Below are 11,893 nucleotides of genomic sequence, written 5' to 3'. Positions count from 1 at the left end.
TTTGTTTTAAATTACTAATAATATTCTAATATATTTCATTTTAGAGTTTGGACGATTTCTGTACGCCCGTTTTTATATATATATATATATATAAAGGAAATGACTCAAATATCATATATACTTCTATTCGGATGAATACAAACATATATGACTCGATCAAACTTTAGACTAGTCCGAGAACACACTTTAAGTTACAAAAGTCAACCAAACATGGCTGATGGTTCATGATCAATCAGCCTCAGCCGCCTATTTTAAACAACAATTTTGGACACTCTAAACCTTTCTAAAACAAACATGCAATATATCGTAACGAAGGCATTCAAACATACTTTCAATATATACTTTGAGCTTCCTTATGAACTACAACATACTTCAGTTTACAGCCCGTTTAAAACAGCCAAAACTATTTATAACTGCTGGACAGTGCAGAAAAATCAGCCCAGGGGGCTGTTTTGTGTCCCATTTTTCGACCCTTTAGACACCTCCGTTTTCGGCCAAACCTGATTCATTTTAAATCCCTCTAACTCTAGTTTCAGCATATAATTTTTGTTTTTACCAAAACAGTATGTACAAAGAATTACAGTCCTTTGAAAACTGCCCCAGGACCAATTCTGCATGTTTGCCCAAGTTGGCAGCAGACCCGCTATGTCAACTTTTTAGTTTTAATTCTTTTCCGTAAACTAATATCAATCTAAATGGACCAGAATATATAAACAACTTCTAACAAAACATATCAACATTTCCAAATGAACCACTTCCCCATTTTTGCACAAAACGACTAATCGGGTCAATTAACCAAAATAGATAAAGGACTTTAATTTTATATAACCGATTAGCTTAGTATTTACACCAAAATTTGCAGAAATTACAAAGTTATTCCTGCTCTCCTACACACCACCTATTTTGACCCAAAGACGACAACATGACTAGTTTACCAAAAGGAGTCCAAACGTCATATTATGCTTTAAAGTTGAAACAGGGCGTAACTACACATAAGTATCATACACACAGCTGTGATTTAGGGAAAGAAGTGCAGCCTACAGTAGTACTTATCCACGCTCCTTAAATTCTTTCCCCGACCCACTTCCACCTGAGCTCCCGGCACCTACGGCATTGTAAGTAAACAGTAAGCATAAAGCTTAGTGAATATATAGAAACTGAACAATGATAACAAACTGCATACATATTAAACTTTATAATAAAACCTACTGCAGATATATCAAATGCATAAATATATAAAGTTGCCTATAATGGATCCAATCTCTGCCAATACAATCTGTTAGTCTGCCATTAGTCTCTGCCAATCTGTTAGTCTGCTACTGCTCGATTACATGGAACTGACTACACGTGTATAATCAACTTCCACATAATCATGACTGCCGGCTTAACTAATGATGTTGATTTGTATAAAACAAATTCTATATACTCACCTGTCCGTTTTAGGATCGAATATATATATAGACGAGCACCTCCAAACTCCTAGCACCTAAATAAAGATCACAACATCATCTCATTTACATGCTAAGACTCAATTTCCAGCCTAACTAAATTCTGGACAGTTGACTTCTAAAGTCAAAATGATCACTTTCATTACTAGTTATAGCCATAATACAAACTAGGCGATTTACACCAAAATCAACCTTCAAGTTAGAATAAATACATCCATTTAAACTTGTTTAACCCAACATAGTCATGGGTTAACATCTATGTATCCATTTTTATCAATTATATATACAAGCTCACTAGTCTAATTCAACCTTAAAATAAAATCTCTTCAAGAATCAAAATTAATGATTCCTAGATGTTTAATAACATCATAGGAACAAAACCCCTGCCTGAATTTAATTAATTTCATCATCCCATCCCCAAAACCCTAAAATCCTTTACTTTCAACTTTGAAAATCAAGAATAAGAATTACCTTTGGATTATTGATGATATAACTATATGGAAATTACTTGAAACTGATGAAAAGAGGTTGAAATCAACTAGATTCTAGCTTCAAGTGCTCCTATGTGAGCTTTCCTTCATTGGAGGGAAACTAGAATAGAGCTTTTGACGTGTATGTGTGTTTGATTAGTGTTAAACATACATAAATCAGCTTAACTTATATTTATCTCACAAACATACGGGTATTTACACCCCTAATCCCTCTAGTCTCGGCTTTTAAGCATCCTTATTCACAACCCGAGTCTCGACAGTTGTTCTTGACTTTTTAATTTATTTAACATATACCACATATAGAGTTGACATATGACATTTAAATAAGTTGCATCTATATAAAAATGATAATAATACTAATATTTTATTATTATTAAATTACCTCAAAACTCGGAGTGTTACAATTTCATATATTCTATCCACATAATTATGTAGTTATTTTCGGTTTGCTTCCTGATGACGTACCCTCCCAGCGGTACGCAGGACCTAACTCTATGGTACGAAGGGTCATCCGTCACGAAGGCTTTTACAAATAACATAACAAGATAAGGTTCATTCTTCTACAAATTCGGGATTTGGCCTTATCATTTCCGATCAATAACTAAGGAAATTATATCTCCGGACTAAGACTTAGGAAACCCTAAGTCGCCTACTTGTTCTCCAAGAATATCTTCCTCTATATAAAGAGGGTTACGGAGCCCACTAAAGGCATGCAAGACCATACACAAACCACGAATAAGCTCATCTGGCGTAAAGAGGCAAAACTCTACCACTTGGGAATCGCCAATAAACGACCTTATTCACCTTAAATCAAGCACCACTCTAACCTCGGATTCGGTGCACAAACATTTGGCGCCATCCGTGGGACCCTACACTCAGATCCCACCACCACTTTGAATCTTGTTTTTTGTATCGAGTCAAGGAGAATGGCTGACGTCCCGCAGGGATTTGGGCAGAGCTCTCAGCAAACAACTGAGAATCAACCTGCTAGGAACTCTCCATCCAGGCCCGGGCCGACGACTGAAACGCCGGCCAACGTCGATCAACACATCGATCGTCGTGAAGGGGAGAATACCGAGCGCCCAGTACAGACACCAAGCGGACAAGGAGGATTTACGCGGGGGTCTTCATCAGGAACCCCGCAGCTATTCGACCCAAATTATATTCTTCGAAACTATAGCCACATCAACCATACCATCAGGTACCTCCGGAGCATTGGAGCTCTCGATAGTGTCACCAGGACTTTAAACTTCGACGGCGAGACCGAAGATGAATATGACGCTGACACTCCCCCTAGGGGACTCCAGCGGTACCCCCGGATGCCGAGATCCCGAGTCAGGACCGACTACGGGTTTGGACTAGGAAGTGAGGGACTTCGGCCCTGAACCCCTCGGTATCGCGTAACACCGGAAGGAGAGGGGGGCCCAAGACAAGATAACTTAGCCTCCGGGGTTAGCGCTCAAGCAAATGTTCCCCCGGGGTCAGCAGAACCCAGGGCCCCGCAGGCAACTCCATCACAGTCAGGACCTGTCCTGGCAAGACCAGACGCAATGAATGGCACTCCTTCAGGACATAGCGTCCCGCAAGGACCCTTGGGACAAGTCTTCCCAGGGCCTTCGGGACAAGTCTTCCCAGGACCTTTGGGACAAGCTTTCCCAGGACCCTCGGGGCAAGCCTTCCTGGGACTTTGGCAGGTCCCCTCGGGACCCTTGGGACACACCGGACCATCAGGACAGACCCCCTCGGGACCTTCAGGTCATATTTTCCAAGGATCTCCGAACCAAACGTTTCAAGGCCATACTGGCAAAAGCCATTTGGCATCATCGACCCAAGTTCCCCAAGGACCTGTGGCACAGAGTTACCAAATACCTTAGGGTCAAGGTTATAGAGGCGTGAACGGTCCCGCAACACATCAGTACCCCTCAGGCACTTACGGGGCCAACCCCTCAGGAGGAATGCATGGTAACCAACAAACAAGACAAGCACAACAATATTATGCATCACAATTTACCGTGTCGCCGCAAGAGGTCCCGCAGGGCACCGGAGGACAGCAGTATCTATGATACCTCCCGGACCATACGGCCCGCACGGTTGGGGGGCCCCCGTGTACCAGAACGCCCTGGAACTACAACTAGTCGGAGGGAGCACGGAAAATTCACCGTTCGTGGCCTGGATATAAAATTACCCACTCCTGAAGGACCTGAAGTACCCTTCCCATTTGGGGACATACAAAGGAAAAAGCAACCCCGACGACTTCCTAGAAGCGTTTGAGGGGGGGCGGAGATGAAGGTCTGGAATGTACCGACTGCGTGCAGAATGTTTAGGTATGTACTTGAAGGAGACGCCAGAAAATGGCTGAAGAGCGTAACAAAAGGATCCATCGTCAGCTTTGATGACCTTAAAGAGAAATTTAGAGCCCGTTTCAGCCAGCAGAAAAAGCATAAGAAAATTCATGTGGCCGCCCATGGGATAAAACAAAAGGAAACAGAGGGTTGCAAAACATTTATGGATCGATTCACCACAGAGACAGAGGACATTGTGGACCTTCCTGAGTCACAAAGGAAATCTGGACTACTCCATGGCCTTCGGAGAAGAGGGTTAGTTGAATTCCTATACAGGAACCTCCCGAAGACGAAGCGGTTTTGAAAAGGGCCCATGTGTATTTGGACGCCAGGGACACCGCTTTGAAAGGAGACACAAGTCCCACATAGGAAAAGGAAACTCCGGCAAATAGGAAAGGGAAATGGACAAGCGAAAGGGAAAAACCAAGATATACTCCGTACCATAAGGATGACAAAGGGTATCTCAAGGTGAATCTTCCGGAGTTACACAAAAGCCCGAAAGAAATATTACTCACTGCGCATGTTGCAAAAACCTTCCCCATCCCTCCCAGACTAAGTGGAAAAAATAGGAAAGACCTAGAGAAATACTACGAGTTCCACAGGGACCATGGCCATGACACGAACGCGTGCTGGCAACTCAGGAAAGCCATCGAGGAAGCTATAAACGAAAATAACTCTCGCACCTGGTAAAAAGCGTCAGGCAACAGCAGAATGTGAAGAAAGAAGACGATGCAGATGAGAGGAAGAAAGACCTTGAGAAAACAATTTATACAATAACGAAAGTCAAACCGGGGTCAGGACATTCCTTTCCCAAGGTCTACAAGGGGGACATGGGACGCATTACATTCCCCCAAATTTTTAAAACCTTTAGAGATCCCCTGGTAATTTCCGCAGTCTTATAAATATCCAAAGTAAAAATTATCATTGTGGACACCGGAAGTGAGTGTAATGTATTATATGAGAAAGCTTTCTGGAAAACGCATCCTGTGGCACGAATGAACTTTAAAAGGACAAAAGCTTCGGTCCAAGGGTATTTAAGAAGCAAAGCCAAACCATTGGGAAAGCTAGTAGTGCAAATGACAATAGGAGAAGGACACTAGGAGCGAAAAGAGAGGATTACTTTTCTGGTGGTAGAAGGAATGTCGCCTTTCGAAGCAATCATAGGAAACCTGGAATCCAAAAATTTAAAATGATACCCTCCGTAGCACACGGGATGATCAAGTACGAATCAAACGGAGGAATAGGGACCTTGATGACAAAGGAAAGCAAACTATCCAGAGAAGGTCAAGACGGCCCTCACTACCTCTCATGGAGTGAAGGACCTCATTATGGGCACCTGCACAGATAACGATGCGTCCAAAGGCAAGACAAACCTAGAAGAATAATTAGTTCCTTTCTCTTTTTTTATTATTTCTATTTTCTTTTATAAAGCCTAGAGGATATGGTATGTAACCTCATTATTATTAATAAAGGCTTCTTTCTTTTATCCTTTTAACATATCTCCTCTAGAAAAAGACGCACATAAGTGCAAAAATTTTTCCAAAATGGGGACGCCCATGTTATGGAATTCAAAAATGTATATAAGGACCTATAGTCCAAATAAACACCTATGGATATATCCACAGCAAATAGTATACAATTAAATGTGAAAGATAAAATCGCATAATATTCAAAAGATGCACATAAAGCATTATGCAGTCTATAAGACTGCGATATGTCCATAAACCACAATCACGAGATTGTGGGCAAAAGAAAGCACCAAAGAAACATTATCCATAAATTTACAGACATAAAAGGAAATTGTTCAAAACAGCATACTAAGCTGTTAGAAAAGATGTCCAAAGGGGCACATTCGCCAAACTCAAGGCACGCAGGCCTCAAATATTCACTGGCGATCAACAGGGGCTTCAGGCTAGATCACATCAGGAGCAATTTTCAGCAGATCGTCAACAGCAATGTTGGGGTCAGCAATGACCTTATCCAGGTAAGGAAAGACAGCGTCTCTCCACTTCTGGTCAACAACTTCAAGGTCATGAGAGGCAGTAGGAATAAAATATCCCCTACACTGTAAGTCACATTTGCCTTCCGCAGCAAATTCCTCCAACACAGTAGACCTCTCATCAGCTCTCTCGGCTGAAGTTAGTTCTCCCAACAATTGACCAACCTCATCACTATACAACAAAGACCTGCCAACATAAGGAATAACCTATGTAACCAACCTGATACGATCTTGTTTCATAGTCTGAATTTGATCACGCAGCAGCCTGCTACTTTCACGCTCGTCAGCATATTCTTATTGCAACTTCAACACAGCTTCATCATGGACAACTGCATCCGCCTTCAACATGTTCACATGCTGCTTCAAATTTTGGACAATATCAGATAACTCCACAGTAGTAACAAACCGGGCCTCCCTAGCTTTCAAATCTTCAACAGTGGCAACTAGAGACTGCACCTCTAAACTCTTAAACCTTAGATCAATGGACATCCTGGAAAAGCGCATGGCAATAACAGCATCAAGGTAGGTATGGAACTGACGATCCTTTTTGAAGACCCGGAGAAAGGTTTCATTGTCCATATTGTCAATCTTCTTGACATCCTCAGCATTCATGTCCTCACCATTCAACCAAGTAAGGATCTCTTGCTCGTGAAGATCTGCAAGACAAGAGAAAATTAACACATAAACATAGTAGGACATTAATAAATAAATAAAGGGTCGTGCCTGTCTGGGGAGCAGAGGGCTTGCGGAATTCAGGCACTTTTGGAGTATCACCAACCTTCCTCCTCTTTACACGACCTGCAACAGATTGGGGAATGAGAACTCTCTTCTTCTTCTTTGTAGCAGCAGAGACACCAGTAATTTCAACTTCAGACATGTCAATATTCAGAATAGGGGGATCCACAGCACTCGACACTTCTGGGTCATCATTCTGAACACCCGAAGAACCAACATCAGCAACAAGACTACCTTGCCTTTCAATACAAGGAACCTCAGTTACCTCCTTCACACCTTTCCTGACAAATTTCCTAAAAGTCATATCTACAAAAGCAAAACACACAACGATTAGGGTCACTAAATTAGCAAAGGCTACCAAAAACAACATACCAGATCCTTACCATCTATATCTACACCACCAGGCAATGTACCAATCAACTTTTCTTTGTACAACACAACATCAGGATATAAAATGACTTGAATAGGGTGCAATCGAATTTCATGACATAAATCATCGATCACATATTCAGGACAGGGATTTTCATATTTTTCATGTTTACACAGTAACTTCCTATCAGTCACGGATTCATAGCCACTTGGAAATAGAGATGCCTTCATAAAAAGAAAATCACTTTTCCAATCACGGATATCCAAATCACCCCTTTTAAAACACCCAGCTTTCGATCGGTTACCCACTGTAACCCAATCACCAGAGGGACAAGTTTGGACAAAGTACCTAAAAAGTTCTAACGACGGTTCACCGCCATATGCCCTACACATTACTTCAAAAGAAACTATTCTCAACAAGCCTAGCGGTGTTATTGTGGAAATGTGGATATCAAAGAAATCAAGCACAGTAAGCATAAAGGGGGAAAAAGGGTACCTAACATTACCCTCAGTCATGGTCTTAATATAGAAACCAATGAACCCATCAGGGGGAGTAAGAATAGTATCACCATCGAAGGGAATCAAAAAAGATGATATTTTTCCAGGAAAAACCCTATCGACAAACTTGTTCAATCGCGACCATATTACGGTCGATTCAGCCGTCTCGATGCCTCCTTTTGACATCGGAATGTGGTAATCAAAAAGATAAACACAAAGATGAAAGAAAAAGAGGGAGAAAACCACGTACCTACTGTGTTAATCGGAAGAGGGAAAAATCGGAAACCCTAGGAGAGAGAGGAGATATTTTTGGAAGTAGAAAAAATAGAAGAAAAGGACGAAAATCGGATTTATATATAAGGTTGCATGAAGATCGCAACCGTCCATAAGTCTTTTAGGGATATGCGTTCATCTACCCCTTTAATTATCTTTCAAATCAAATAAATTAAAGGCGGTTTAACAATTTTACACAAGATACCCCTGAAGATTGTGACGAAGCACACACTAGTCCAACGCAATAACTGTGTAGCACACGTCATCACCTTGGACTAGGGGGCTTGATGACGTACCCTCCCAGCGGTACGCATGACCTAACTCTATGGTACGAAGGGTCATCCGTCACGAAGGCTTTTGCAAATAACATAACGAGATAAGGTTCATTCTTCTACAAATTCGGGATTTGGCCTTATCATTTTCGATCAATAACTAAGGAAATTATATCTCCGGCCTAAGACTTAGGAAACCCTAAGTCGCCTACTTGTTCTCCAAGAATATCTTCCTCTATATAAAGAGGGTTACGGAGCCCACTAAAGGCATGCAAGACCATACACAAACCACGAATAAGCTCATCTAGCGTAAAGAGGCAAAACTCTACCACTTGAGAATCGCCAATAAATGACCTTATTCACCTTAAATCAACCACCACTCTAACCTAGGTCTCGGTGCACAAACACTTCCTTTGTTTAGACTAATAAAGTTTTGAAATTTTTTGGAACTTGAAAAACGATGTGTTATTGCTTACAGTTGTTGATCTCTCACACACACACACATATATATATATATATATTTTTTGGGCTATATATTGGCTGTAAGATCTACTTTTATAAATGAATTAGGCAATCTTTTGCAGAAACCTATGTTTTGTGAAGTTAGTTTTTTTGTTTGAAAGATTTCATGATGTGTATATTTAATCTGTTTTACATCATCTATATGGAGATGTCACTCATGTTAATCTTAATCTTTAATATGTAACATGTTATATGTTCTGTTATATTTTGCCATGCGATTATGAGTTTTGTTAGATATAACTATTGCATGTTGTTAATGTCATTAATACTTTTTTTAGTTTTTACAACCATATATGGAATTATCTTATGTAAGAGTCTATATGCATGAATAACAAGAAAAATATATACTGTAGATTTTTTAAGATTTTGTTTATTATAAATTCATGATGCTATTTTGAACAAGAATTAATATATTCTATAGGACTATAGATCTTTGCCTAAAAGATATCCAACTAAATATTGCATATAAGACGATCGAATTAATATGTTTGTTTTTTTTTTTGTTCTGTGATTTGATGACCAAATTTTTAATCGTAATTGTATTGTACGGAGTATTATATATATGAAATCATGTTAGAGCTTATTTACATGGACGTTTTGTGGGATTGTTTATATCAGGTATTTAGCTCATATATAACTTTTTAGACTTCATAACATGATCACATGTCTATATTATATGTATTTGTTGGATATCAATTTTTTTAAAAAAAAAAAAAAACTCATTATTACATTTGAAAGATATAGTGATGGAAGGTATCTTATAAAGTGTGGCATGCATGTTTTATTATACCAGTTTACCAGTTATTTAGTTAATTTTGATATAATAAGCAATTGGATAACTAAGAATTCAATAATAAATATGTGATTTATCTATAAGCCACTCCCTTAATTGATCAGTTATCTGATATGTAGAATTTTATTAGCAAAAAGATATAGTTGTTATAAAACAAAGACATAATAACAAAGTATAACAACAACAGAATGAACAATGGAGAGAATAGATGATCATTTCATTGATATGATACTTCAACATACATGAGCCATTATATATAGGCTTCACATTAATAATACAATTAATACATACATAATGATGAACATAAATATATGGGGAGTTTTAGAATGTGGATAGCCACATTAATTAATTCATAACACTCCCCCTTGGCTATCCACTAATTTAAAGAGCCCCATTGGATATTCACACTTTATTATACGCAAAGATGGTGTTTGCTGCCTCATTAAAAACCTTACCAAGAAAAACCCAGTGGGAAAAAAAAACTCGGTGAAGGGAAAAAGAGTGCAGCGCGTATAATACTCCCCCTCATTTGAATATTCGTCTTTGAGATGTCGAATGTTGATCTTGTTTATAAATGACTCAATAATATGCCCAGTTATTGCTTGATCAGGTATGCTGAAGACTAATTGTGTCACCGTCTTGTTGATCATATGTCGAGATTGACTTTATCATAGTTTGAGCTTGATCTATATACACTACATAATCTTCAAATGATACCATTGAGCTAGTCTTGTGAATACATCCTTCTTGGACGTCTTCTTTATTGATCTTTGATCATGACCATCTTCATAGCTTGATGATGTAGTTGTTGATGATTGCTAAACCTCCATAAAATTTGTAGTGTCACAATTTGTGAAAAACCAAATTCTCCATGATAATGCTTTAGGCGGATGAGACAAATATCTAGAATAAACATATATCATGTATCGAAGTATGTCTTCAGTTTCATCAAACGATAGCTTGTTGACTCGGAGCCATTTATTGCTGACACATCTATAAAATGATGTAATATCGTAATGAGTAAGCATTGCCAATATTGAAGCTCTTTGACCTTTTGTCAATATATTTTCATAAATGGACAAAAGTCCCATTTAATAAATGCTCGATTTTCAAAATAATACAACCCTAATTTGTAGTATATCAATCTCTTCATGAGATTCAGTTATATGTATTTTGACATCCATTGATTAATTATTTATAACTCTCCATCTTGGATGTCCATCGATTAAAGACATTATGCCTTGCTAAAACCTTACTAGAGAAAACCCAATGGGACAAAAATCTAGTGAAGGGAAAAGAGTACATAATTCTTTTGATACGCTTGGGGATATTGCCTCATTAAAAACCTTGACAGGAAAATCCAGTGGGACAAAGCCTTGCTCAAGGGAAAAAGAGTGCAATGCGTATCTTCTCCCCCGCATGATCACATCACTTAAACAATATCACTGACCAAAGTCTCAGGTTATCGTAATAAGTGTCTCGATAATACAATTTGATTTTCTCATGAACCAACTTGCTATGTGTTGATTTCTCCACATATGACTTACATACCCAATTTAAAATTTCAACATGCATCAAACATCTCATTTAAGTATATACACGCACTTCATAAGTTAAACTTTATAAACAACTTTAATTTAAATGATGCATAATGAGCAATCGATAACTATTAATGCTTTAGCGATACTTTTGAACCAACATTGTGACCATCGTCTTTAAATTCGAAGGGGTTTTTTCAAGATCATGTGACCTAAAAGCCATGAGCGTCACTTGTCTACAAAAGTATAGCTTTCTCTTTTTAGCTATTATGATGCTCAATGAAATTATCCTCAACATAGTCAATTCGTAATCAAGACGGTCTTTGTCTTTTATCTCACATTCATTCTCTAATAATTCAATATGTATTGGACATTCTCTCGGAGTTCCATTAAAACTCATATCATATTTAATCCAAATTTCTTTATGGAGTTTAATGAGCAAACATAGTAATTTCTATGGCACATTTCAATAAATACGCGCTAAGGCGTTCTACCACATTCCAATTTCACATAGGTTTTTAAGCTTTTCAAATGACGAAATATGCTTCATATATTTTATATCTCTCATGAAATATTAATACCAAATGAGCTCTGTTCATATTATTTAGACGCA

At 38.7% G+C, this 11,893-nt stretch overlaps 1 long non-coding RNA gene across 1 annotated transcript; it reads right to left on the bottom strand.

Moving 5' to 3' along the window:
- Positions 1-791: 791 nt before the first annotated feature.
- LOC122602069 lies at positions 792-2,163 on the bottom strand. Its single transcript, XR_006324153.1, has 3 exons — positions 1,920-2,163; positions 1,431-1,486; positions 792-1,105 (listed from the first exon to the last, which is right to left on the bottom strand). It is a non-coding gene; the product is annotated as an uncharacterized LOC122602069 (long non-coding RNA).
- Positions 2,164-11,893: the final 9,730 nt, after the last annotated feature.

The sequence above is a fragment of the Erigeron canadensis genome, chromosome 5 (assembly GCF_010389155.1).
Source record: "Erigeron canadensis isolate Cc75 chromosome 5, C_canadensis_v1, whole genome shotgun sequence".
NCBI lineage: Eukaryota > Viridiplantae > Streptophyta > Magnoliopsida > Asterales > Asteraceae > Erigeron > Erigeron canadensis.
This window is presented reverse-complemented; position numbering and strand designations above follow the sequence as displayed.